Here is a 25,734-nt window from a genome sequence, read left to right on the forward strand (position 1 = left end):
CCTGCATGTGTGCCCCTGAATTTCAAATAAAGATTTAAAAAACCTGCACATGTATCCCTGAAATTTACAAATAAAATTAAAAATAAATCATGTTAATGCTGCTTGCTTAACTAAAGGAGAACAGAGATATACAACTAAATGAAATCAGGAAAACAAAGGATGAATAAAATGAAAATATCAATAAAGAGATGGAAACATTTAAAAAAACAGAAATTCTGGAGCTGAAGTATACAATAGCTAAACTTTAAAAATTTACAGTAGGTATTTAACAGTATACCAAGTAGAAGAAAGAATCAGTAAACTTGAAGACAGCTCATTTGAAATTATTAAGTTAGGGAGTGAAAAGAAAAAAAAAATGAAGAGAATCTAGGGGTCTTATAGGACACCATCAAGCCAACCAATATACACATTATAGTAATTCCAGAGGGAGAAGAGAGAGAAAAGAGGAAGAGAGTCTATTTGAAGAAATAATGACCAAAAACTTCCCAAATCTGAGGAAAGAAATGGACATACAAATTCAAGAAGCTCAAAGAACTTCAAAAAGACATACAATAAAAAAAAAAAAAGAATTACACCAAGACACACTGTAATCAAACTGTCACATCACAATGAAAAAATATTGAAAGCAGCAAGAGACTCATCATTTATGAGGGAACCAACCCTGTAAGATTATCTGCAGACTTGTCAGCAAAAACCTTGCATGCCAGAGTGAGTAGGGTGATATGTTCAAAGTGCTAAAAAAAAGAAAATAACTGCCAATCAAAAATATTACCCAGCAAAGCTATTTTTCAAAAGATTAAGTACAAATTCAGACTTTTCTAGATAAATAAAAGTTGAAAGACTTTAACACCTCTAGACTTATCCTACAAGAAATGCTAAAGGGAGTCCTTCAAGTTGAAATGAAAGGACACTACATCTTAACTTTTAAAAAAAAATTACAAAGTCTTTACAAATCTGGAGAAGGAAGATGGATGCGGTGGCTCATACCTATAATCAGCACTTTGGGAGGCCAAGGCAGGCAGATCACTTGAGGTTAAGAGTTCAAGATCAGCCTGGTCAACATGGTGAAACCCCGTCTCTACTAAAAATACACAAATTAGTTAGGTGTGGTAGCACAGGCCTATAGTCCCAGCTACTCAGGGGACTGAGGCAGGAGAATCACTTGAACCTGGGAGGCAGAGGTTGCAGTGAGCTGATATCATGCCACTGCACTCCAGCCTGGGCAACAGAACAAGACCCTGTCTCAAAAAAGATTTGGAGAAGGAGACTGTACTTACTGTAAAGGGTTACAGCATGCAAAGTGGCCATTCTGCAGGCAGGGAAGCATGGTCTCTGACAGAGACCCAGAAACTGACACTTCAAAGGAATAGGGGTTGGGATAGGAGGTTTATGCTGAATGAGTTGGTGAAACATACATATTTAACAGGTTATAGGAGGAGCTATGAATATTCATGAAGGTGGTTCTAATGCACGTGTATTGAGCACACATGCACGTTACATGGGTCATAGCCCGTATTCACTTTGGGGTGGAGCCTTAACATGTAAATGTATTACAGTTAGGCCCTAAATGTCAAAGGATCTTTTCAGGACACAAAAGCACTCAAGTCCATAACCCCTGTAAACTGGCCAGAAACAGCTCATTGTTGGTAGTCTTCTTTTCAGGGGAAAATAACTAAAATCAGCATCGTGTTCAATCAACAATGTAGTTATGGCTTGAGGAACAGAGGGACTCTGTTAGTCAGTGTTTGATGGTTGGTGAGCTGCAAATGCTTCAGCATTGCTTATCTCAAGGTCAGTGCTTGTTTAGCTGCTAGAGAAAGAGAAAAACCTTGTAGCATTTAAAACATAGTTTATTATCTAAGTGTAGAAGTACACGACTTAAACCCTTGCTTGCATCACCTTAGATCCTATTTATAATTTGGTATCTTATGGCCCTAGAAAGCCTGTTTTGTCAGTCTTATAATCTCTATTTTAATATTAATTCTGGTCAGTTTTTGTATCTAAACCCTAAAAGGGAGGGAGTATGATGAGGCATATATGATCTCCCACCTCATGATGACCAAGAACTCAGTTTTTAAGGTCTTTCTAGAGTCCTCCTGGCTGGGAGGGAGTCCATTCAGTAGTGAGGGGCTTAGGTTTTTATTTTTACTTTATAACAGCAACGTAAAAGCATATGAAAATGTTAAGTTTTCTGGGAAATGTAAATATTTAAATAAATATAGAATCCTCTAGTATTACAATCACTTTTCTGGTATATAAGTTAAAAGACAAAAGCATAAAAATAACTATACATCTCTGTCAACAGATATACAATATAAACAACGTAATACGTGACATCAATAACATAAAATCAGCAGGTGACAGAAATGTAGAGTAGTTTTTATACGCAATTGAAGTTGTTAGCAGTTTAAAATAGATTGTTGTAACCTTAAGATGTTTTAGGTACTTCCCATGCTAACCACTAAGAAAATTTCTGTAGAATATCCACAAAAAGAAGTAAAAGAAAAATTGAAGCATGCCACTACAAAATCAACGAAACACAAAAGGAAGGGCAGTAAGAGAGGAAAAGAGGGTTTAAAAAAATAGCTTCAAGACATACAGAAAACTATTAACAAATGGCAAAAGTCTTTCTATCAGTAATTACTTTAAATGTAAATGGATTAAAACACCAATCAAGAGACATATTTGGCCAAATGGATTTTTTAAAAATCCACTTACATGCTATCTATAAAGGACTTTAGGTCTAAGGACATACATAGACTGCAAGTGAAAGAATATAAAACTATATTCCGTGCAAACAGTAACCAAAAGAAAGCAAAGGTGGTGTGTTAGTTCATTCTGGTATTGCTATAAAGAAATACCTGAGGCCGGGCATGGTGGCTCATGCCTGTAATCCTAACGCTCTGGGAGGCTGAGGCGGGTGGATCATGAGGTCAGGAGATCGAGACCATCCTGGCTAACATGGTGAAACCCCGTTTCTACTAAAAATTCAAAAACTTAGCCAGGCATGGTGGCGGGGGCCTGTAGTCCCAGTTACTCAGGAGGCTGAGGCAGGAGAATGGCATCAATCTGGGAGGCGGAGCTTGCAGTGAGCCGAGATTGCACCACTGCACTCCAGCCTGGGCAACAAAGTGAGACTCTGTCTCAAAAAAAAAAAAAAGAATACCTTAATTGGTTCACAGTTCTACAGGCTGTACAGAAAACATGATGTTAACATCTGTTCAGCTTCTGGGGAAGCCTCAAGAAACTTACAAACATGTCATTAGGCAAAGGGCAACCCAAATTCTTACATGGCAGAAGCAGGAGCAAAAGAGATGGAGGCGGGAGGAGCTACACACTTTTAAAGAACCAGATCTTGTGAGAACTCACTATCACGAGAACAGCACTAAGTGGATAGTGCTAAACAATTCATGAGAAACCACTCCCATAATCCAACCATCTCCCACCAGGCCCCACCTCCAACACTGGAGATAACAATTCAACATGAGTTTGGGCAGGGACACAGATCCAAGCCATATCAGGGGGCCCATACTTATATCAGACAAAATAGACTTTAGTCATTTATGCCTAGTGTTCCATTATTGGAATGCTAAGCTGTAGGAGATCTATCAGAGTGGTGGTAGAAACTATAGGGAAAGCAGCAGGCCTTCTGAAAGGTTAGAAGGCTCTGCATAGCTTTGGGGCGAATAGCTGAAGGCAGTTGTTCTCTAACCCTGAGACAGAGGGCAAGGAGTATGTGCAAGGGAGTGAAGGGGAAGTTATCTTGATCAGGCTTGTTTGTTTGAAGTTGTCCAGGAAGTGACCTTTGAACATCCGTGCACATGACATTCCCTGAAAGGGGAATATATACATGTTGATTACTCACAGATAATACATGTTAATTACCCACAGCTGTGTTTGCTCCAGGCTCTTGGTATGTGCCTGCACTCAATAAAAGCAAGCAGCTCCAGATTCTCTAGGTTGCACTATGGACACTAGAGCCGGGCAGTCCACTAGCTACTCTTACACTGCATACCTGTATCTGAGTACTCATTTCATCCATCAGCCAGGGTCTGTGGGACAGACGTGGCAGGTGGTGCCCCATCTGATGAACACTGCAATGGATCATAACAGAATCCTCGAAAATGAACGTGAAGTGACTGTGCAGTAAGTAATTGGTGCCTGCTTGGGATTTCCAAGTTCAAGGGGGTTTTCAAGCTAAGGTTTCATGAGACAGTGGTTATCAGCTCAACAGCAACAGTATATAAAAGTACTGAAACAGTTGCTTAAACCTATTGGAACCTTGGTCTCAGAGGCCCAATTAAGGGACCTAATGCAAACTGTTGTTTCCCATAACCATTGGTTCTCAGAAGAAGGCATGCTAGACTTAGAGCTCTGGGAACAAGTGGGAAGAAATCTTAAAAGACATCATGCACAAGGGCAACAGGTCCTAGTAATATCTTTAACGTTATGGGCCTTAGGTAGGGTTGCTTTGTCCCTGCTCTACACAGAAGAGCCTAAAAAGGGAAGGGAAGAGGAACCATCACCTACCTTACTGCATCCTCCTCCTCCCTCAGCCCCGCGGTTACCTGGTATAGGTGCCACAGAAGAGACAGAGATTTTCCCTGAGCCCCCCTCCCAATAAATTGGAAAAAAGACATGGGATACACTATGGGACCCTGTCTTCGGCAAGTGGCATTAGAAGGGGAGCTCTTGGCCTGCCCGGTGATGTAAGACCAACAAGGCAATCGAGCACATGAATCCATTACTTTCAACACTTATGAAGAAATAAGAAAAAGCATTAGAGAAAACGGAGCCACTACCCCATTTACAAAAGGATTAATTGAGGTCATAGCAGATAACTTCCATATGATCCATAGGACTGATCAGTGCTAGCTAAAACAACTTCAGAGGCCAGTCAATACCTCCTCTGGTGGGCAGAATATGATGAATTGTGCAAACAAGAAGTCAACCAGAATCAATTGACTGGGCAAAACATAATGGCTGCTATCCTCCAGGGGAGGGGTCCCTATGTCAATATACAACAACAATTAAATTTTGTACCCCAAGCTTATGCTCAAGTGTCCTTATGCACCCTCAGGGCTTGGGACTGAATCCCCAAAGATGGAGTTCAACAGGGATCTTTTGTAAATGTTCAACAAGGGCCTCAGGAGCGATTTGTTGAATTTATCAATCAGTTAACCAAGGCAATTAGGAGACAAATTAGTCATGCCCAGGCCACTGGTATCTTATTGTTGCAATTGGCTTATGAAAATGCTAATGTAGACTGCCCGCGGGCAATGCAGGCAATCAGAGGAAAGGCAGCTACAGTCCAGGAACTTATACTAGCATGTCGGCTGATGGAGACTGAAACACACAAAGCCAGAATATTGGCTATGGCCTTAAAGCCTCCTTGCTGCCGGCAAAATACTCCAGTTCTTATCTCATATTCCCGTAGCTATGCCTACAAAGGTAGTTCACTCCCCCATACCTAATGCTTTAACGTTTTTCACTGATGGCTCTGGTAAAAATGGAAAAGCAGCTATCTGGTGGGAACCACATAACTCCCTCACTCCATCTGGGTTTACTGATACTCAGAGAGCTGAGGCTGGAGCCCTAATATTGGCCCTGGAAGCCTTTTCCGCTCAGCCCATCAATATTGTCAGTGACTCTGCTTACTCTGTTTATGTATTGCAAAACCTCGAGACAGCTCTCATTAAGTCCACTCTTGAGCCCACTCTGTGTGCCCTTTTTCTTCGACTTCAGCAATTGCTGGATCAACATACACATCCTATTTTTATTACACACATTCAGGCCCACAGCTCGCTGCCCAGTCCACTAGCTCACGGCAACGATCAAGCAGACCTGCAGGTTATGACGTCACTGCTTGACCAAGCCACCCAATCACATCAATTTTTCCACTAAAATTGGAGAAATTTAAACAATTTCAGTTAACCCAAAGACGAGTGAAACAAATTATCCTGCAATGCCCTGATTGCCAGCTCACAGGCATATCCCCTCCTTCAACAGGTATTAATCCTAGAGGTCCAGAACCTAATCAGTTATGGCAAACAGATGTTATGCATGTCCCTGAATTTGGAAAACTAAGACATGTACATATATCCATAGATACTTTTTCCCACTTAATTAGTGCACATGCTCTTCCTGGAGAGTCCAACTGATATGTCATTAAACATCTTCTCTTAACTTTTGTGTTTATGGGGTGGCCCACAAAAAATAAAACTGATAATGGTCCGGCTTACACCAGCTCACAATTTCAACAATTTTGTCATATATGGAATGTCCAACATTCCACGGGTATCCCGCATAACCCCCAAGGACAGGCCACAGTAGAATGTGCCCACTCTACCCTTAAAAATATGCTCAGAAAACAAAAAAGGGGGAATATGAGTAAAGACCTTACAACACTACTAGCACAAGCCTTATTCACCCTTAATTTCTTAAATTTAGATAACAAATTTTAATCAGCCATAGAAAAGCACTTTGCTAAAACCTCCCAAGATATAAAACCTTTAGTTTTATGGAAAGATGTAAATAGTAATCTATCGTGCAGTCCAAATGACTTATTAACATGGGGAAGAGCATATGCTTGTGTTCACACCCCCTCAGGTCCTCTTTGGATTCCAGCACAACATATCAAACTATACCACAGCATGGCTGGGACCCAACCTGGTACCAGAAATGAAGGAAATGATCCTGCAGGATGCACAGCCCAGATGATGCAGCTTCCTTGGACAACACAGACCCTAGACATTATGCTGAAGAAGACAACTCTGGAAGCTGAGCAAATCCTGCTCCAAACACAAACACCATTCACTCCAGATAATCTGTTCCTTGCTATTCTCTCTGTTGTATATTGCAACTCTCACAGGGTATTGGATTTTCTTATTCTCTCACTCCACCTGCAGTCTGTACGTGCTATACTCTATTAGGCCCATCTTCTAGATCTGCCTTTCTTCCACTCTGTTACTTCAGTGGACACCCTGTTCCCAGCTTCTAACAATGGGACTGCTTGGCTAGGACAGATTAAAATACCTCTGGTGGGGTTTCTCAACAATAACCCTATAGAACAATGTGCAAAAACACCCCTCCTGGATAGATCCCCACTCCTGGGGGTCACTCTTTGATTGGAAAAGAATATTACTGATTATACTCATGTTTGCCTTATGTGATCTATTGGTTCTAGGATGCAAAGCCAGAACACAACTGTAACCACTGTGCCTGTCAAGCCTGTCACTGTCCACATCTGTAGGCTGCTTCAATCAACAAAATCTGATGCAAAAAACAGAAAAGGGGGGATGTAGGAGATCCATCAGAGTGGTGGGAGAAACTATAGGGAAAGGAGCAGGCCTTCTAAAAGATCAGAAGGCTCTGCATAACTTCAGGGGAGAATAGCTGAAGGCAGCTCTTCTCTAACCCTGAGGCAGAGGGGGAGGAGCGTGTGCAAAAGAGTGAAGGGGTGATGTTCCCTTAAAGCGGAACAATAAATGTTAATTACCCACAGATAGTGTTTGCTCCAGGCTCTTGGCATGTGCCTGCACTGAATAAAAAGCAAGCAGCTCCAGCTTCTTGAGGCTGCACTTCAGCCACTAGAGCTGGGCAGTTCCCTAGCTGCTCTTACACTGCATACCTGTGTCTGAGTACTCATTTCATCCATCGGTTGGTGAGGGTCTGTGGCACAGACCCAGCACTAAGCATGTGGGAGTTATTTATATCCTACTGCTCAAGATCATCGCCAAGGTCTGATTGCAAAAATTCAAAAAATTGCAACCTCGGGCATAAATGAGTTAAGTCAGAAACTGCCCTAGAAACAAATAAGGACACTTTATAATGACAAAATGGTCAATTCACCAGAGAGCTATCACAATCATAAGCAAATATACCCTTAACATCAGAGGTCCCAAATATATGAGGAAGATATTGACATAATTGAAGGGAGAAATAGACAACAACAACAAAAATAGTAAGAGACTTCAATATTCTATTTGTAATAGTGGATAGAATAACCAGACAGAAGATCAATAAAGAAACAGAAAACCTGTGAAACACTATAGCTCAATGGGACCTATAGACATATACAGAACACTGTATGCAAAACAGCAGAATATACATTTTTCTCAAGTGCACATGGAAAAATTCTCCAGGACAGACTATATATTAGGTCACAAAACAAGTCTTAACAAATTTAAAAAGATTGAAATCATATCAAGTGTCATTTACAACCACAATGGAATAAAACTAGAAAATTAAAGACCACACTCTTTTTTTTTTTTTGAGATTCTGCACTTTTTTTTTTTTTAATTATACTTTAAGTTCTAGGGTACATGTGCATAACGTGCAGGTTTGTTACATATGTATACTTGTGCCATGTTGGTGTGCTGCACCCATCAACTCGTCAGCACCCATCAATTCGTCATTTATATCAGGTATAACTCCCAATGCAATCCCTCCCCCACCCCTCCCCATGATAGGCCCCGATGTGTGATGTTCCCCTTCCCAAGTCCAAGTGATCTCATTGTTCAGTTCCCACCTATGAGTGAGAACATGCGGTGTTTGGTTTTCTGTTCTTGTGATAGTTTGCTAAGAATGATGGTTTCCAGCTGCATCCATGTCCCTACAAAGGACATAAACTCATCCTTTTTTATGGCTGCATAGTATTCCATGGTGTATATGTGCCACATTTTCTTAATCCAGTCTGTCACAGATGGACATTTGGGTTGATTCCAAGTCTTTGCTATTGTGAATAGTGCCGCAATAAACATGGGTGTACATGTGTCTTTATAGCAGCATGATTTATAATCCTTTGGGTATATACCCAGTAGTGGGAAGGCTGGGTCATATGGTACATCTAGTTCTAGATCCTTGAGGAATTGCCATACTGTTTTCCATAATGGTTGAACTAGTTTACAATCCCACCAACAGAGTAAAAGTGTTTCTATTTCTCCACATCCTCTCCAGCACCTGTTGTTTCCTGACTTTTTAATGATTGCCGTTCTAACTGGTGTGAGATGGTATCTCATTGTGGTTTTGATTTGCATCTCTCTGATGGCCAGTGATGACGAGAATTTTTTCATGTGTCTGTTGGCTGTATGAATGTCTTCTTTTGAGCAATGTCTGTTCATATCCTTTACCCACTTTTTGATGGGGTTGTTTGTTTTTTTCTTGTAAATTTGTTTGAGTTCTTTGTAGGTTCTGGATATTAGCCCTTTGTCAGATGAGTAGATTGCAAAAATTTTCTCCCATTCTGTAGGTTACCTGTTCACTCTGATGGTGGTTTCTTTTGCTGTGCAGAAGCTCTTTAGTTTAATGAGATCCCATTTGTCAATTTTGGCTGTTGTTGCCATTGCTTTTGGTGTTTTAGACATGAAGTCCTTGCCCATGCCTATGTCCTGAATGGTACTACCTAGGTTTTCTTCTAGGGTTTTTATGGTATTAGGTCTAACATTTAAGTCTCTAATCCATCTTGAATTAATTTTCGTATAAGGAGTAAGGAAAGGATCCAGTTTCAGCTTTCTACTTATGGCTAGCCAATTTTCCCAGCACCATTTATTAAAAAGGGAATCCTTTCCCCATTTCTTGTTTCTCTCAGGTTTGTCAAAGATCAGATGGCTGTAGATGTGTGGTATTATTTCTGAGGACTCTGTTCTGTTCCATTGGTCTATATCTCTGTTTTGGTACCAGTACCATGCTATTTTGGTTACTGTAGCCTTGTAGTATAGTTTGAAGTCAGGTAGCGTGATGCCTCCAGCTTTGTTCTTTTGACTTAGGATTGTCTTGGCAATGCGAGCTCTTTTTTGGTTCCATATGAACTTTAAAGTAGTTTTTCCCAATTCTGTGAAGAAACTCATTGGTAGCTTGATGGGGATGGCATTGAATCTATAAATAACCTTGGGCAGTATGGCCATTTTCACAGTATTGATTCTTCCTATCCATGAGCATGGTATGTTCTTCCATATGTTTGTGTCCTCCTTTATTTTGTTGAGCAGTGGTTTGTAGTTCTCCTTGAAGAGGCCCTTCACATCCCTTGTAAGTTGGATTGCTAGGTATTTTATTCTCTTTGAAGCAATTGTGAATGGAAGTTCATTCATGATTTGGCTCTCTGTTTGTCTGTTACTGGTGTATAAGAATGCTTGTGATTTTTGCACATTAATTTTGTATCCTGAGACTTTGCTGAAGTTGCTTATCAGCTTAAGGAGATTTTGGGCTGAGACAATGGGGTTTTCTAAATATACAATCATGTCATCTGCAAACAGGGACAATTTGACTTCTTCTTTTCCTAACTGGATACCCTTGATTTCTTTCTCTTGCCTGATTGCCCTAGCCAGAACTTCCAACACTATGTTGAATAGGAGTGGTGAGAGAGGGCATCCCTGTCTTGTGCCAGTTTTCAAAGGGAATTTTTCCAGTTTTTGCCCATTCAGTATGATATTGGCTGTGGGTTTGTCATAAATAGCTCTTATTATTTTGAGGTACGTTCCATCAGTACCGAATTTATTGAGCGTTTTTAGCATGAAGGGCTGTTGAATTTTGTCAAAAGCCTTTTCTGCATCTATTGAGATAATCATGTGGTTCTTGTCTTTGTTTCTGTTTATATGCTGGATTATGTTTATTGATTTGCGAATGTTGAACCAGCCTTGCCTCCCAGGGATGAAGCCCACTTGATCATGGTGGATAAGCTTTTTGATGTGCTGCTGAATCCGGTTTGCCAGTATTTTATTGAGGATTTTTGCATCGATGGTCATCAGGGATATTGGAATAAAATTTTCTTTTTTTGTTGTGTCTCTGCCACGCTTTGGTATCAGGACGATGTTGGCCTCATAAAATGAGTTAGGGAGGATTCTCTCTTTTTCTATTGATTGGAGTAGTTTCAGAAGGAATGGTACCAGCTCCTCCTTGTACCTCTGGTAGAATTCAGCTGTGAATCCATCTGGTCCTGGACTTTTTTTGGTTGGTAGGCTATTAATTATTGCCTCAATTTCAGAGCCTGCTATTGGTCTATTCAGGGATTCAACTTCTTCCTGGTTTAGTCTTGGAAGAGTGTAAGTGTCCAGGAAATTATCCACTTCTTCTAGATTTTCTAGTTGATTTGCGTAGAGGTGTTTATAGTATTCTCTGATGGTAGTTTGTATTTCTGTGGGGTCCATGGTGATATCCCCTTTATCATTTTTTATTGCGTCTATTTGATTCTTCCCTCTTTTCTTCTTTATTAGTCTTGCTAGCGGTCTGTCAATTTTGTTGATTATTTCAAAAAACCAACTCCTGGATTCATTGATTTTTTGGAGGTTTTTTTGTCTCTATCTCCTTCAGTTCTTCTCTGATCTTTGTCATTTCTTGCCTTCTGCTAGTTTTTGAATGAAACACCACACTCTTTTTTTTTTTTTTTTTGAGGCGGAGTCTCGCTCTGTCGCCCAGACTGGAGTGCAGTGGCCGGCTCTCAGCTCACTGCAAGCTCCGCCTCCCAGGTTTACGCCATTCTCCTGCCTCAGCCTCCCGAGTAGCTGGGACTACAGGCGCCCGCCACCTCGCCCGGCTAGTTTTTGTATTTTTTTAGTAGAGACGGGGTTTTTCACCGTGTTAACCAGGATGGTCTCGATCTCCTGACCTCGTGATCCGCCCGTCTCGGCCTCCCAAAGTGCTGGGATTACAGGCTTGAGCCACCGCGCCCGGCCACCACACTCTTAAGCAAACAAGGTCAAAGAGAAAAAAAAATCATATAGGAATTTAGAAAATATCTTGGGACCAATGAAAATGAAGCCACAATGCACCAAAACTGATAAGATACAATGAAAGCAGTACTAAGAGGGACGTTTATAGTGGTAAATGCATATCTTAGAAAATATGAAAAATCCCAAATTAATGATCTAAAGTTACACCTCAACAGAACAGAAGCAACTGATGCAACAGAAATAAAAAGGATTATATGAGATTGTTATGAACAATTATTCAACAACAAAATAGAGAACCTAGAAGAAATGGATGAATAGCTAGACACATACAACCTGCAAAGACTGAATCATGAAGAAATTAAAAATCTGAACATATCTATAACTAGTAAGGATATCAAATTGGTTATCAACACCCCCCCCAAAAAAAACCCCACTAAGAATGGCTTTATTGAAGAATTCTAAAAAATATTTAAAGGACAATTTATACCAAAACTCCTCAAAATCTTCCAAAATATTAAAAAAGAGGGAATGCTTCCAAACTCAGCTCATGAAGCCAACATTAACCTGATAAGAAAAGAAAATTTACTATAAGAAAAGAAAAAGTTCAGACCAATATCCATAATAAATATTAATGTAAAAATTCTAAACAAAGTACTAGCAATTCGAAATCAACAACATATTAAAAGAATTATACACCATGACCAAGCAAGATTTATTCCTGGAATGTAAAGATGGTTCAACATATGAAAATCAATCAGTGTAAAACATAACATTAACAGAGTGAAGGATAAAAAACACATGATCATCTCAATCAACAAAGAAAAAGCATTTGACAAAATTTAACACACTTTCATGATAAAAACACACAATAAACAAGGAAAAGAAAAAATGTACCTCAATATAATAAACGCCATATATGAGCAGCCTTCAGCTAACATCATACTCGATGGTAAAAAGCTGAAAATTTTTTCCTGTAAGATCGGGAATATGGCAAGGATGCTCATTCTCACCACTTCTATTCAACATATCTCTGGAAGTCCTAGAACAATGACACAAGAAAAATATACAAAAGGCATGCAAATTGGAAAGGTAAATGTAAACTTATTCCTGTTTATAGATGATGTGGTTTTATATTGTAGAAAACCCTAAAAGTTCAACAAAAAAGCCTGCCAGAACTATTAAACAAATTCAGCAAAGTTGCAGGCTACAATATCAACACATAAAATTAGTTGCATTTCTATATACTAACAATGAACAATCCAAAAGGAAATTTAAGAAAACAATTTCATTTACAAAACCATAAAAACAATCCTTAGGAATAAATTTAACCAATGAAAATAAAATTGTGTACACTGGAAACTACAAAATATTGCTCAAGGAAATTGAAAAAAGACACAAATAAATAAATAAAAAGATATCCTGTGTTCATAAATGACAAAGCTTAATACTGTTAAAATGTCCATACTACTCAAAGCAATCTACAGATTCAAGGCAATCTTTATAAAAATATCAATGCCACAGTTTTTGCAAAAATAGCCAACCATCCTAAAATCAAGGGACCTCCATATAGCCAAAATATCTTGAAAAAGAAAAAAGTTGGAGGCCTCACACCTGCTAATTTCAAAACATTATAAAGCTACAGTAATAAAAACTATGGTAATGGCATAAAGACAAATGTTTTGACCAATGGAACAGAATATAGAGGTCAGAAATAAACCCTGTGCATATGGTCAAATGATCTTGGTCAAAGGTGTCAAGACCATACAATGAGGAAGGGATTATCTTTTCAACAAATGGTGCTGGGAAAATGGGATATCAACATGCAACAGAACAAAGTTGGACCTTTAAGCTACACCATAGATAAAAACTAAATGGATTAAAGATTTAAACATAAGATTAAAGATTTTAACTCTGAGACTCCTAGAAGAAATTATAGAGGAAAAGCTTCATAACATTGGATTTAATAATGATTTGCTTATAGTGACTGAATGCACCACGAATGAATATTGATTATGATGATGTTGTCTGCTTGTATTATTTTTCATTTTTTAAAAAGCAACTTTTATAGATAGCATAATTTTATAAATAAATTTTTATATCAACATCATGCTGCCAAAAGTTAAAAATTATTAGCAATGCTTTCATTTGAATTCTTTTTTAACACAAGAATTTCTTAAATTATTTTATTATGACACCAAAAGTGAAGAAAACCAAAACAAAAATAGACAAATGTGACTATATCAAACTTAAAGACTTATGTTCACAAAAGGAAACAATTTACAGAATGAAAAGGCAACCTACAGAATGAGAGAAAATATTTTCAAATCATATATCTGCCAAAGGGCTAGTAATTGAATATGTAAAGGACTCCTACAACTCAATAACCAAAAAAATCCCAAGTAACTTGATTAAAAAACTGGCAAAGACTTACATATATATTTCTCCAAAGAAGATATACAAATGGCCAAAAAGTATACGACAAGATGCTCAATATCATTAAACATTAGAGAAATGCACATCAAAACCACAAAAGATATCACGAAAACAAACAAACAAAATATACCAGGAAATAACAAGCATTGTCAAGATATGGAGAATTGGAATCCTTGTGCACTGTTGCTAGGAATGCAAATTTGTGTAGCTGCTACAGAAAACAGTATGAAGTTTCTTTTAAAAATTAAAAAGAGAGTTACATAAGATCCAGCAATTTCATTTTGGGTCTATATCCAAAGAATTGAAAGTGGGATCATGAAGAGATATTTGCACGCCAGTGTTCAATGAAGCATTACTCACAATAACCAAGAGGTGAGAGCAACCTCAAATGTCATTTAAAAGAATAATGGATTTTTTTAAATGTGGAATATATATGCAATGTTACTCAGCCTTAAAAAAACTCATCACATGCTACAACATGGATGAACCTTGAAGACATTATGCTAACTAAAATAAGTCAATCACAAGCAGATGGGCTTATTGATTCCTTTCAGATGCGGCATCTCAAGTAGTCAAACTCGTTGAAACAGAAAGTAGAATGGGGGTTGGAGAAAAGGGGAAAGTGGGTAGTTTTTCAACAGGTATATAGAGTTTCAGTTTGTGAGATAAAAAAGTTCTAGAGATCAGTTGTACAACAATGTGAATACAGCTAACACTATTGAACTATGCAGTTAAAAATGGTTAAGATGGTATATTTTATATTATGACGTGGTGTGTGCTTTTTTTTTGGCCACATTAAAACAAAACAAAACAAAGCACCCTGGCCCAGAGCCATCTTACAATATTTCACTAAAATTAACATCATTCCTATCTGACTCTCTCCCTGACCTCTCCTTTTCCTCCATTCTCATCCCTCCAGCTCCAACTTCAATTGGGATCAACCATCACTGTCAGAGAGTGGGGAAGGAGCCTGGTTGGAAAGACAGAAGAAAGAGACAGCATCCTTTTATCCAGGAGCAAGTTGTCCATATGTAAAGGGCCTGGCTAAGAGAAAGGGGATGGCTTTCCTCTGAGAGGAGACTGAAGTGCTGATCAATATAAAAGATGAGGCATTTAAATTTCTGGCATAGGACTATATAGTTTACAACTTAGAGTGAATTAGGAATGAACAGAAGAGTCAATAGACACACCCAGCTTTAATCCATTGGCAAAAAAAAAAAAAAAATCCTGCTTAGCTTGTTTAAGGAGACAATAGGAAACAAACATAAAGACGTTTTAAAATTACAGCCTGTGTATTTTACCTGCTCAATACACTGGCTTAAAACATTAATGCATACAATGTTAATACAGAGAGACAGTTGGAAAGGCTGTACCTAGATGGTTAACAGTTAACAGGAAGCATCTTTGGTGAGGGATTGGAAAGGGTGTGTTTGAAAGGAGATTTTCACTCTACACTCACTACACATTTATGCAAGCAGTATGTATTCCTATGACACTTATGTAAGTGATGTGGTATTTTTAAAGCCAAAAGTTGAAATTAACATATCGTACAGGTTTATTTCATGTATGTAATGGGTCTAAGTACTGTCTAACTTTGTTATAACCAGATATTAGTGAATCTCTGTGAAAGACAAACTTTTTTGAAACTGTTGGAATCCAGCATTGATAATAGAGCCAGATGAGAAAACTGTTTTTCTAGATTTTTCATTTTTCTGTAGCTAAAAAAGGAAGAAAGAAAAGAGGAAGGAAGGAAGGAAGGAAAGAAGGAAGGGAAGGAAAGGAAAGGAAAGGAAAGGAAAGGAAAGGAAAGGAAAGGAAAGGAAAGGAAAGGAAAGGAAGGAAAGGAAAGGAAAGGAAAGGAAAGGAAAGGAAAGGAAGGGAGGTCAGTCCAATTTCCTTTTCCCTAAAATTTTAAACAGGCTAATTTTTAAAACAAACAAACAAAAGTACCTCAATAACTCTATCAGTTTCTGATTATAGGGACTGATTTCACCACAAATGAATACTGATTATTATAATGTTGTCTGTTTGTGTTATTTTTTTCTTTTTAAAAAAGCAACTTTTATGGATAGCATAATTTTATGGAGAAACTTTTATATCACTATCTTGCTGGCAAAAGTTAAGAATTACTAACAATGGTTTCATTTGAATTCTTTTTTAAACACAGAGTCAGTATCAGGTTTCACATGCTTACAAAAACACTAAGAAAACCTCCAATAAGTCCAAAAGGCAATGTGGATAACTCCCTTTGAAAATAATTAATGATAATTGTAAACATTGCTTTCCTGGATATTCAGCCATTATGCTGGCCCTTCCTCATACGTTACCACTAGAATCTTTAGGAGCATCTTCTTGCCAAAATAAACTGTGTGAAAACTTTACAAACATAGCTGGGAAGAATAGACCAATGACCTCTGTATGACTTCTGGGCAGCTTTGCAAGTCAGAGGCCTAATTTGAAGTGTGGAATTGGTGGTTTGACCAGTTTTGGCTAACACTGGGTCCACATGTCAGAGAGATGCAGCGGCTCCGTTCCCGGGTCACCAGCTCAATCCCATGCATGGTGAGTCACAGTGGCAGAGGGTGCCTCCTTCCTGGCTGTCTTGACTCACTCAGTGGAGCAGGAGAGGATTTTCATAGGAGCTGTGGTCCTGTGTTACATGACAGACCGCAGTGAGCTAAACTGCTTCACCAAAATGCAATCAAATACCTCAAAGAAGGAGAGAACAGGATGGAAATGACCAAATTTACTGATGGTTTGGGTTGGCAAAGTTCTATAAAGTTCTAACGTTAGCTCTGGGCTCATAAACCATCATTAGCTCTGTCTTTTCCACTTCTGATAGTTAAATTGCTGCAGTTGAAGTTGACTTTTCAATAAGTTCTATAGCAGTTTACATGCAGTCAAGGTTGAATGAATGGTAGACTCGCACGTTGCTCCCTCTATTTTTCTCCTGTAATGGCTTGTCTTTCTCCGTCTTCCACTTACTGCTTTACTGCTTTATATCACTTATATCCTTGAAGTTGCAGCTGATCTATTTAAGAAAATATTCCCATATTTGTGTCATTCTGTTAAGATTTATATTCTGTGTTCTCTTAATTTTTGTTCCATATCACTTATTATTTTATTTAAAGTCTTTTATCACTTCGCGCTCAAAACACTATGTTTTTTAGTCAACCATGACTTCTCCCTATGTTTCTTCCCTCACCTGAGTTCACTGTGTCCATGTTTCATTTTGGTCTCTTCTGCTTCAGCCTACCCTAAATAATGATATTGCCAAGATTCTACCATTGGTGCTCTTTCCTTCTCAATGTGTACACTCTCTGAGCAATAGCATCTATACCCATGCACATGATGATGTCTCTCTTGAGCTCTCCAGGTTTATCATCTAGTTGACTTCTAGACATCCAGATGAACTACACCTATCTCAGACATGAAATGTTCAAGAGTGAGTTTATAGCTTTCCTCCTGAATTCCTGATTTAAATTAATGGCAAAATTCCTTAACCAATCACCCTTTCCCCATCTCTTTGTTTTCCCCAATAAAGGCAATTGTCAGCTTTTGTCAAGTCTACGTCTTTAATATATTACATATTTAAAACTTCTGTTCCATCTACCCTAATGTGTATTACTGATTTCCATTATCAATATATTTCTTGCAAAACTTCAGGATTTCATCATGTCTTCAGTAGAGGCAACGTAGAGAATGGATTTGATAGAAGCGTTGTAGTTACATGAAATTATAAACTAATATGTTCATTGCATCATTTATTCAACAAATATTTCTAAGCCCCAGTTCTGAGGCAGAAAACAAAAAGTATACCTAGTTTAAAATGCAAAGTCGGAGGATGAGTGGCAGATGAATTGGGAATATAATAACAGAAATTTCCCTAGTAATTTAAATGTTTACACTGTCATAATTTAAGTGGAACATTGCAAATATTTAAAGTAATTTAGATAGTCCTTTCATATTTACAATAGCTATAGATCTCCCTACTACCTTCACTCCATGAAAGTTTGGGAAGGAGAACAAACCTCTTCTGAACATATTTCTTTTGGTAGTAGTTGAGCCATTGAATTAATGTTTTTTGAGTTGAAATTCACATAACATAAACTGAAGCATTTGAAAGTTCATTAGGGTTTGAAAAATTCATTAGGGTTTACTTAGTACATTTCAAATGTTGTACAACTACCACTTCTGTCTAGTTTCAAAATATTTTCATCACCTCAAAGGAAAACCCCTTAGCCTATAAGCACTTTCTCCATCCTCCCCCTGCTCCCAAAACCTGATAAGCACCAATCTGTATTCTGTCTGTATGGCTTTGCCTATTCTTAATATTTCATATAAATGGAATCACACAATATGTAATCTTTTGTGTCTGGCTTTTTTCACTTTGCATAATGTTTTCAGGTTTATTCACATTGTAGCATGTTTCAGCACTTTGTTCCTCTTTATGCTAAATAATGTTCCTCTTTATGCTAAATAACATACATTGTATGTATACACCATTCATCTGTTGATGGATATTTGGGATGTTTCCAACTTTTGGTTCTCGTGAGTGGTGGTACTATGAACATATATATGTACTTATACCTGTTTGAGTACATGCTTTTAATTCTTTTGGGTATACACTTAAAACTGAAAATGATGAGTCACATGGTAAATCTAAGTTTAATTTTTTGAGGAGCAATCAAACTGTTTTCCACAGCAGCTTCCCTATTTTACATTCTCACCAGAAATGCACAAGGGTTCCAATTTCTTGTCATTCTAGTGGCTGTGAAATCGTGCCTGGGGTTTTGATTTTCATTTCCCTATTGACTAATGATTTTGATCATGTCTTCACGTCTTCTTGGTGATTTGTATATCTTCTTTGAAGAAATGTCTGTTCTGTTTCTTTTCCTATTTTTTAGTTGTGTTGTCTTTTTGTTGTTGAGTTGAGGAGTTCTCTATATATTCTGGATATTAGACCCTTATCAGTTAGATGACTTGCAAATATTTTCCTCTATTTTGTAGATTGATTTTTCATTTTCTTGATAATGCTCTTTGATGTAAAGCCTTTTTAATGCTGATGAGTACAGTTAATAGCAAAATTTTTGTTGTTGATGTTTATGATCTTTTTCTGCTACCAAGGAATCCATTGCCAAATCCAAGGATTTACCAAGATTTACCCCTATGTTTTCTTCTAAGAGTTTTTGGTTTTAGCTCTGATATTTAGTCTTTGGCATATTCTGAGTCAATTTTTGTAAATGGAGTGAGGTAGGGGGTCTCATTTTACTCTTTTGCATATGTATTTCCAGTTGTACCAACAACATTTGTTGGTGAGATTATCATTTTCTTCATTTGGTACCCTTGTTCAAAATCAACTGGTAATAGTTGTATGGGTTTATTTCTGGACTCTCAATGATCTATATGTCTCTATACACCAGTGCCACACTTTCTTGATTACCATAGCTTCTTTGTAAGTTTTTAAGTCAGAATATATGAATTCTTTAACTTGGTTTGTTTTAAGATTGTTTGGCTATTTTAAAATTATTGTTAAATTCTTGTAGAATTTAACAATGACAATTCTACATGAATTTGAGGATAGTTTTTTCCTGTTTGTAAAAAGGCTATCAAAATTTTGACAGAGATTTCACTGAATCTGTAGATTATATTAACAGAAAAACTTTTGAGAAATTAAATTTAACAGCATTTGAGCAAAGAATGATTCATGAATTAGGCAGCACTCAGAATATAAGAGGTTCAGAGCTCCACTTTGCAACATGGACAGTGAGTATTTATAGACAGAACATGATGTAAAGTGCAGAAATAGCTCGAGTGATTAGAGCTAGACATTTGACTGACATGGACATGGTCTGATCAGTTGGCTGCCTGTGACTGGTAAAGATCAGGCTATGTGTTATAAAAATCAGACTCCCAAGTTGTTTCTTTATGTACTGAGTTAGATTGTGATACATTATGAAGGAACTCAAAGTATGCACACAGTGTCAGGTCAATGGCCTCCTGTTTATTCAATTTAACAATGGTGATCAGAAGTATTGCCATTTTAAGTATATTGTCTTCAAACTCTTGAATACGGTATGCAATTGCAATTATCTGGGTATTAAATTAGTTTTAGCAATGATTTTTAGTTTTCAGTATACAAGTCTTTCATTGCTTAAATTTATTTCTAGCTATTTTAATTTTTGAATGCTTATGTAAATGACATTTTCTTAATTTACTTTTCAGTTTGTTCATTACTAGTGCACAGAAATACAACTTAGATTTGTGTTGATCTTGTACCTGCAACTTTGCTAAATTATTGATTCTAGTTGTGTCATTCTTGTTTTTTCAGATTCCTTGGAACTCCCTAGATACAAGATCATGCCATCTCTGAATATAGTTTTACTTCTTCCTCTCTAATTTGTATGCATTTTATTTCTTTTCCTTGCCCAACTGCTCTAACTACAACTTCCAGTACAATGTTGATGAGCAGTGGTAAAAGTGGGCATCCTTGTCTTGTTCTTGATTTTAGGGGGAAAGCTTTCTTTATTTCATTATTGAATCTGATGTTAGGTGTGGGTTTAGGAAATTCCTTTCTTTTCTTAGTTTTCTGAGTGTTTTTATCAAGAAACAATGTTGATTTTTTTCAAATGTTCTGTGTCAATTGACACGATCACATGGTTTCTTTCATTTTATTATGACAATACGTTAAATAAACTTGATTTTCTTTTGTTGAACCACCCTTGCATTACTAGGATACATCCCACTTGGTCATAGTGTATAATCTTTTAATATGCTCTTGGATTCAAATAGCTGATAGTTTGTTGAGAATTTTGAGCCTATTCATACAGGAATATTGGTCTCTAGTTCTCTTATAGTGTCTTTGTTTGGCTTTGTCTCTTTGCTATGAGAATATTACTAGCCTCAGAGAATCAGTTAGGAAGTGTTCCTTTCTCTTCAATTTTTTGGAAGAGTTTGAAAAGGATTGGTGTTAATTATTTAAATGTCCAGTAGAATTCACCAGTGAAGCCATTTGGTCTTTGACTTTTGTTTTTTAAGTTTTGTTGTTACTGTTTTTAAAGGACTAATTCAATCTCTTTGTTATAGATCTGGTTATAGTTCCTATTTTTTTCTTGAGTTAGTTTTGGTAATTTGTGTGTTTCTAGGAACATATCTTTTTCATTCAGGTTATTTAATCTGTCAGCACACAACTATTCACAGTGGAATCTTATAATCCTTTTTCCTTATATAAATTTGATATAATGTCTTCACTTTCATTTCTGATTTTATTTAATTGAATCTTCTTTTTTTCTTTGCCAAATTTGGGGAGCTCTTAGACATTTTTATCCTCTAATGTACTTTTTCTTTTTCTCTCTCTTTTATTTGTGTGACTTCTGTAATACATATTTCAGTATCCTTATTGATATCCCCTAGGTCCCTTAGGCTTTGCTCATTTTCCTTTCTTGTTATTTCTTTCTGCTCCTAAGACTGGATAATTTCAATTTTCCTATCTTCAAGTTTACTGATTCATCTTTCAACATGCCAAAAGTGTCTCCTGAAATTCTCAAATGAGGTTTTCATTTAACTTATTTGTACTTGCAAGCCCAAGATTTTTCTATTTGGTTCCTTTTCACAATTTCTATCTTTTTATTGATATATTCCTTTTGTTTATATATCATTACCCTATTTTCCTTCACATTTTATGTTCATGGTTTTGTGTCTAGAATTGGTGGGTTCTTGGTCTGGTTGACTTCAAGAATGAAGCCACGGACCCTAGAAGTGAGTTACTGTTCTTAAAGATGGTGTATCCAGAGTTTGTTCCTTCTGGTGGGTTTGTGGTCTCACTGACTTCAGGTGTGAAGCTGCAGACCTTCGCAGAGTGCTACAGTTCTTAAAGGTGGCGCATCCAGAGTTGTTCATTCCTCCTGTTGGGTTCGTGGTCTTGCTGGCTTCAGGAGTGAAGCTGTAGACCTTCACTGTGAGTGTTACAGCTCATAAGAGTAGTGCCAACCCATAGAGCCAGCAGCAGCAAGATTTATTGCCAACAGCAAAATAACAAACCTTCCAGATTGTAGAAGTGGACCCCACCAGGTTGTCCTGCTAGCTGGGCTGGCCTGCTTTTATTTACTTATTTGGCCCCACCAACATCCTGCTGATTGGTCCATTTTACAGAGAGCTGATTGGTCCATTTTACAGAGTACTGATTGGTCTGTTTTTACAGAGTGCTGATTGGTGCGTTTTTACAGAGTGCTGATTGGTGCACTTACAAACTTTTAGCTAGACACAGAGTGCTGATTGGTGTGTTTACAAACCTTTAGCTAGACAGAAAAGTTCTCCAAGTCCCCACCCAGACACAGAGTGCTAATTGGTGCATTTACAAACTTTTAGCTAGACACAGAGTGCTGATTGGTGCATTTACAATCCTTTAGCTAGAGAGAAAAGTTCTCCAAGTCCCCACCCAACCCAGAAGCCCAACTGGCTTCAACTCTCAGTTTCCTTTAGTTCTTTGAGCATATGTGAGAGTTTACTTAAATCATTGTCTAGTAAGTCCAATATCTGAGCTTCCTCAGGAATGGTTTCCATCAATTTCTTTGAGACTTCAGAGGCTACACATGAGTAAATGCAATTAAATCCACAATGTGATGACTCTACGTATTCACCAGAATGTATAACATTTAAAAAGGAAAAGAAAAAGGAAGAACACAAAACACAAATGAGTATAGCAAGTGTTGGCAAAGATGCAGAGTAACTGAAATTTTCATTCACGGTTAGGGCATGTATAAATTAGTAAAACCTAAAAACTATTTGGCAGTGTCTACTAATGTTGAATATATTGAATATATACCCTGTGCATAGTAATACTACTTCTAGGGATCTTCCAAAATCAAATGTGTAACTATATGCATCATAAGACAGGTACAGGAATATTCATAGCAGCGTCATTTGTAATTACCCCAAACTTTAAATGACCTAATGTCAGACAACAATAGAATAGACAAAAAATTTTGGAATTATATACAAAAATGAAAATGAAACTGTTATATTCTTTAATATGGATCAATCTTACAAATATAGTATTAAGCAAAAAGAGCCACATAAGAGTACATATCATGTAGGACTACTTATAAACATTCAAAAGCAGGCAAAACTAATTTGATGGTAGGATTCAGAATTGTGCCTGTGTGTAGGGGTATAATGACTAAGACTGAGCATGAGGAAAGCTTCTATATTGCTGTTAAACATTTAAAATTTTGGTATGAGGTGGTGGTTACACAAGTTTGTTCACACTGTCATTAAGACAAGCACTTATGATTATTGTATTTTGTATATGTTATCCTTTAAAGGTTTCCACATCTATCAGTTTATAGAATTTTTAAAAATTGTATTTTATCAATTTTGGCAAGGATACAGGGAAAAATTGCTCAAATACAAAAAAAAAAAAAGGAGTGGGAATGTAAGTTAGAACAACTACTCAGGGGAGCAAATCAGTGAAATCTATTAAGGATTTACATCGTGCATACTCTATGATCCAGTACATTCTCATGTTGGTATCTGTACTCTAAAGAAATACTTGGACCTAAGTACAAAAAGGCACCTACATATGTTTGTGGTACCATTACTTCTCACAGTAATATTAATAAACAAATATGGGAGGGTGGGGGAATGGCACATTAATTATATATATGTGTATATATATATATACACACATATTGGTTCTGAGGACATGTAGCATTTTCAGAGAATGAGGTAGATTTATATACAGATATGGAAAGATTTCAATGCTGAGTGCAAAAAAAATCCACACCTGCAAATGCACAGGATCTAGGAGTCATCATCTACAGATTGGGTTTGTAATTAGGGCCTAAAAGGTATACAAGCATAATTCGTAACGTTTAAGCTTTTTTTTTTTTTTTTTTTTTTGCAAGGACATAGTCTTGTGTAATTTAAAATTAATATCGACACTTATAATGACTTTGGAAAAATATACAAATAATAAAATGGGGATCCAAAGAATGTTCACTGTATACCTCTGTACTTCTAAAAATGTGTATAACTGTAGCATCTATTGGGAGAAAGGTTTAATTAAATTTTAAATAAAACAATTAAAAGTGCCTACCTTCGTGTGAAAACAGACACATAATCAAATGTGACTGCCCCTTAGAGATGTTAGTTACGAACTAGGAGCGCAGAGAAAAGGTATCCTAAATAGGTCTGGGGGAGGTGAGAGTTCGAAGAGGTGACTCTTGAACTGAGTACCGGCATAGAAATGGTATGCCCTGTTTTCATTCCTGGAGGGCTCAGCATGAGATGCCCAAGGGGCCCTGAAACCCATTTCTATGACATTTTCCCAAGAGCTGGAGCATAAATCCCCATCGAATGACTGAAGGGAAGCGGAAGGCGCAGAAACGCGGTCGAAAAGGAATCCGACGCTTGTTAAACCGTGTGATGCAAAATGCAGGTAAGTCCAACCAGCACCATGTTTCAAAGCTGGATGTCCAGATTTCTCACCCATTCCTACAGGCAGGCAGGCCCGCCTTCTCCCTCCTTTCCGCGTCGTTTACTGGTCAGTAGGAGATTGACAGGTCATTTGACCAATAGGTTGGCTCCTCTACGGAGGCGCTCGTGAGCCAGTCGGGTCTTTGGTCCCTCGAGCGAGATGCGAACTCTGTGCGTCGACGTCAGCGTGCTGACGTCACGGGCCGGAGGTCCCGGGGCTGCTGGGTGCGGGCGGTGGGCTGCGCATCGCCCGCTGGACTGTGTCCGGGGTCCGCCCCGCCAAGCCCCGCCCCTCAGGCCGAGGCGCGACCTCTGAGCCGCAGTTCTCCGGCCAGCCTGGGGCGGCCGGCCAGGAACCACCCGTTGAGGTAGGCTGGGTTTCTCGTTCCCCTATTTGACAGGTTGGAAAACTGAGTCTCTTGGGTCAGATGACTTGCATGGGGGCATACAGGGGACCCGCGGACGGAGGCCATAGCCCAGTCCTGTTCTGTTTGCTGAGTCCTGCGCGAGCCTCCGGGGGAGGAGGGGCGAGGCAGGCTGTGCTCATAATGGACACAAGAGTGGAGTTGCAGAATGCTGAGTCCCGCTGCTCCCACGGCTTGGGCAGGGATTCAGCGATGGATATAGGTTGCGGGAGTGTCCCCATTGCTCCAGCCTGCGGACCCTGAGGAGTCCCCGATGGGGTCGGCCCCGTGCTGGCGCCATGGGCCCTCCAGAGGGACCAAGAATTTGTGACTGGGTGTAATGCGTGGGTTGTCCAGACACAGGAGGTTGTGAGTCTCTTCTATTCATTGAGAAAAGTCGTGTTCAAAAAAAAAAAAAAAAAAAATGAAAGCACAAATCATGAATGTTCTCGCTGTGGTTTCAGTTCACTGCTTCGCCTACTCATGGATATCTCGCCATTGTTTGAAATTTTAGTTGCTTGATTACTTTTGATTTAGGGTTAGGGATTTTTTTTTCCCCCTTTCTTTTAGTTCAAACATGGGTGGACATTGTGGAACTTTTGTTTGTTCACTATGTCATTTGTCTTCTATTTCACAGATAGAATCACTGAATTCATCACTTGTACTAGTTTGGATAAGTTTAGCAAGGTAACAAAGTAACGGGTCTAGTTAAATCTTTACTGGAATTAGTCCAGTTTGCTGCATTTCCTTGTTAG

General features: G+C 38.1%; 1 protein-coding gene across 2 annotated transcripts in view; it reads left to right on the forward strand.

Annotated features, from left to right (window-relative positions):
- Positions 1–24,722: 24,722 nt before the first annotated feature.
- The window catches only part of STARD3NL (STARD3 N-terminal like), a 60,360-nt gene continuing 59,348 nt past the window's right edge, over positions 24,723–25,734 (forward strand). The window contains exons 1-2 of one of the 2 annotated variants that reach the window (XM_033193697.1): positions 24,723–24,943; positions 25,617–25,666. The gene's annotated coding sequence lies outside the window, so the exon portion shown is untranslated. The remainder of the gene's footprint in view (positions 24,944–25,616; positions 25,667–25,734) is intronic. The other variant, XM_033193696.1, reaches the window with a different exon arrangement.

Source organism: Trachypithecus francoisi, unplaced genomic scaffold (genome assembly GCF_009764315.1).
Source record: "Trachypithecus francoisi isolate TF-2019V2 unplaced genomic scaffold, Tfra_2.0 Lachesis_group4, whole genome shotgun sequence".
NCBI lineage: Eukaryota > Metazoa > Chordata > Mammalia > Primates > Cercopithecidae > Trachypithecus > Trachypithecus francoisi.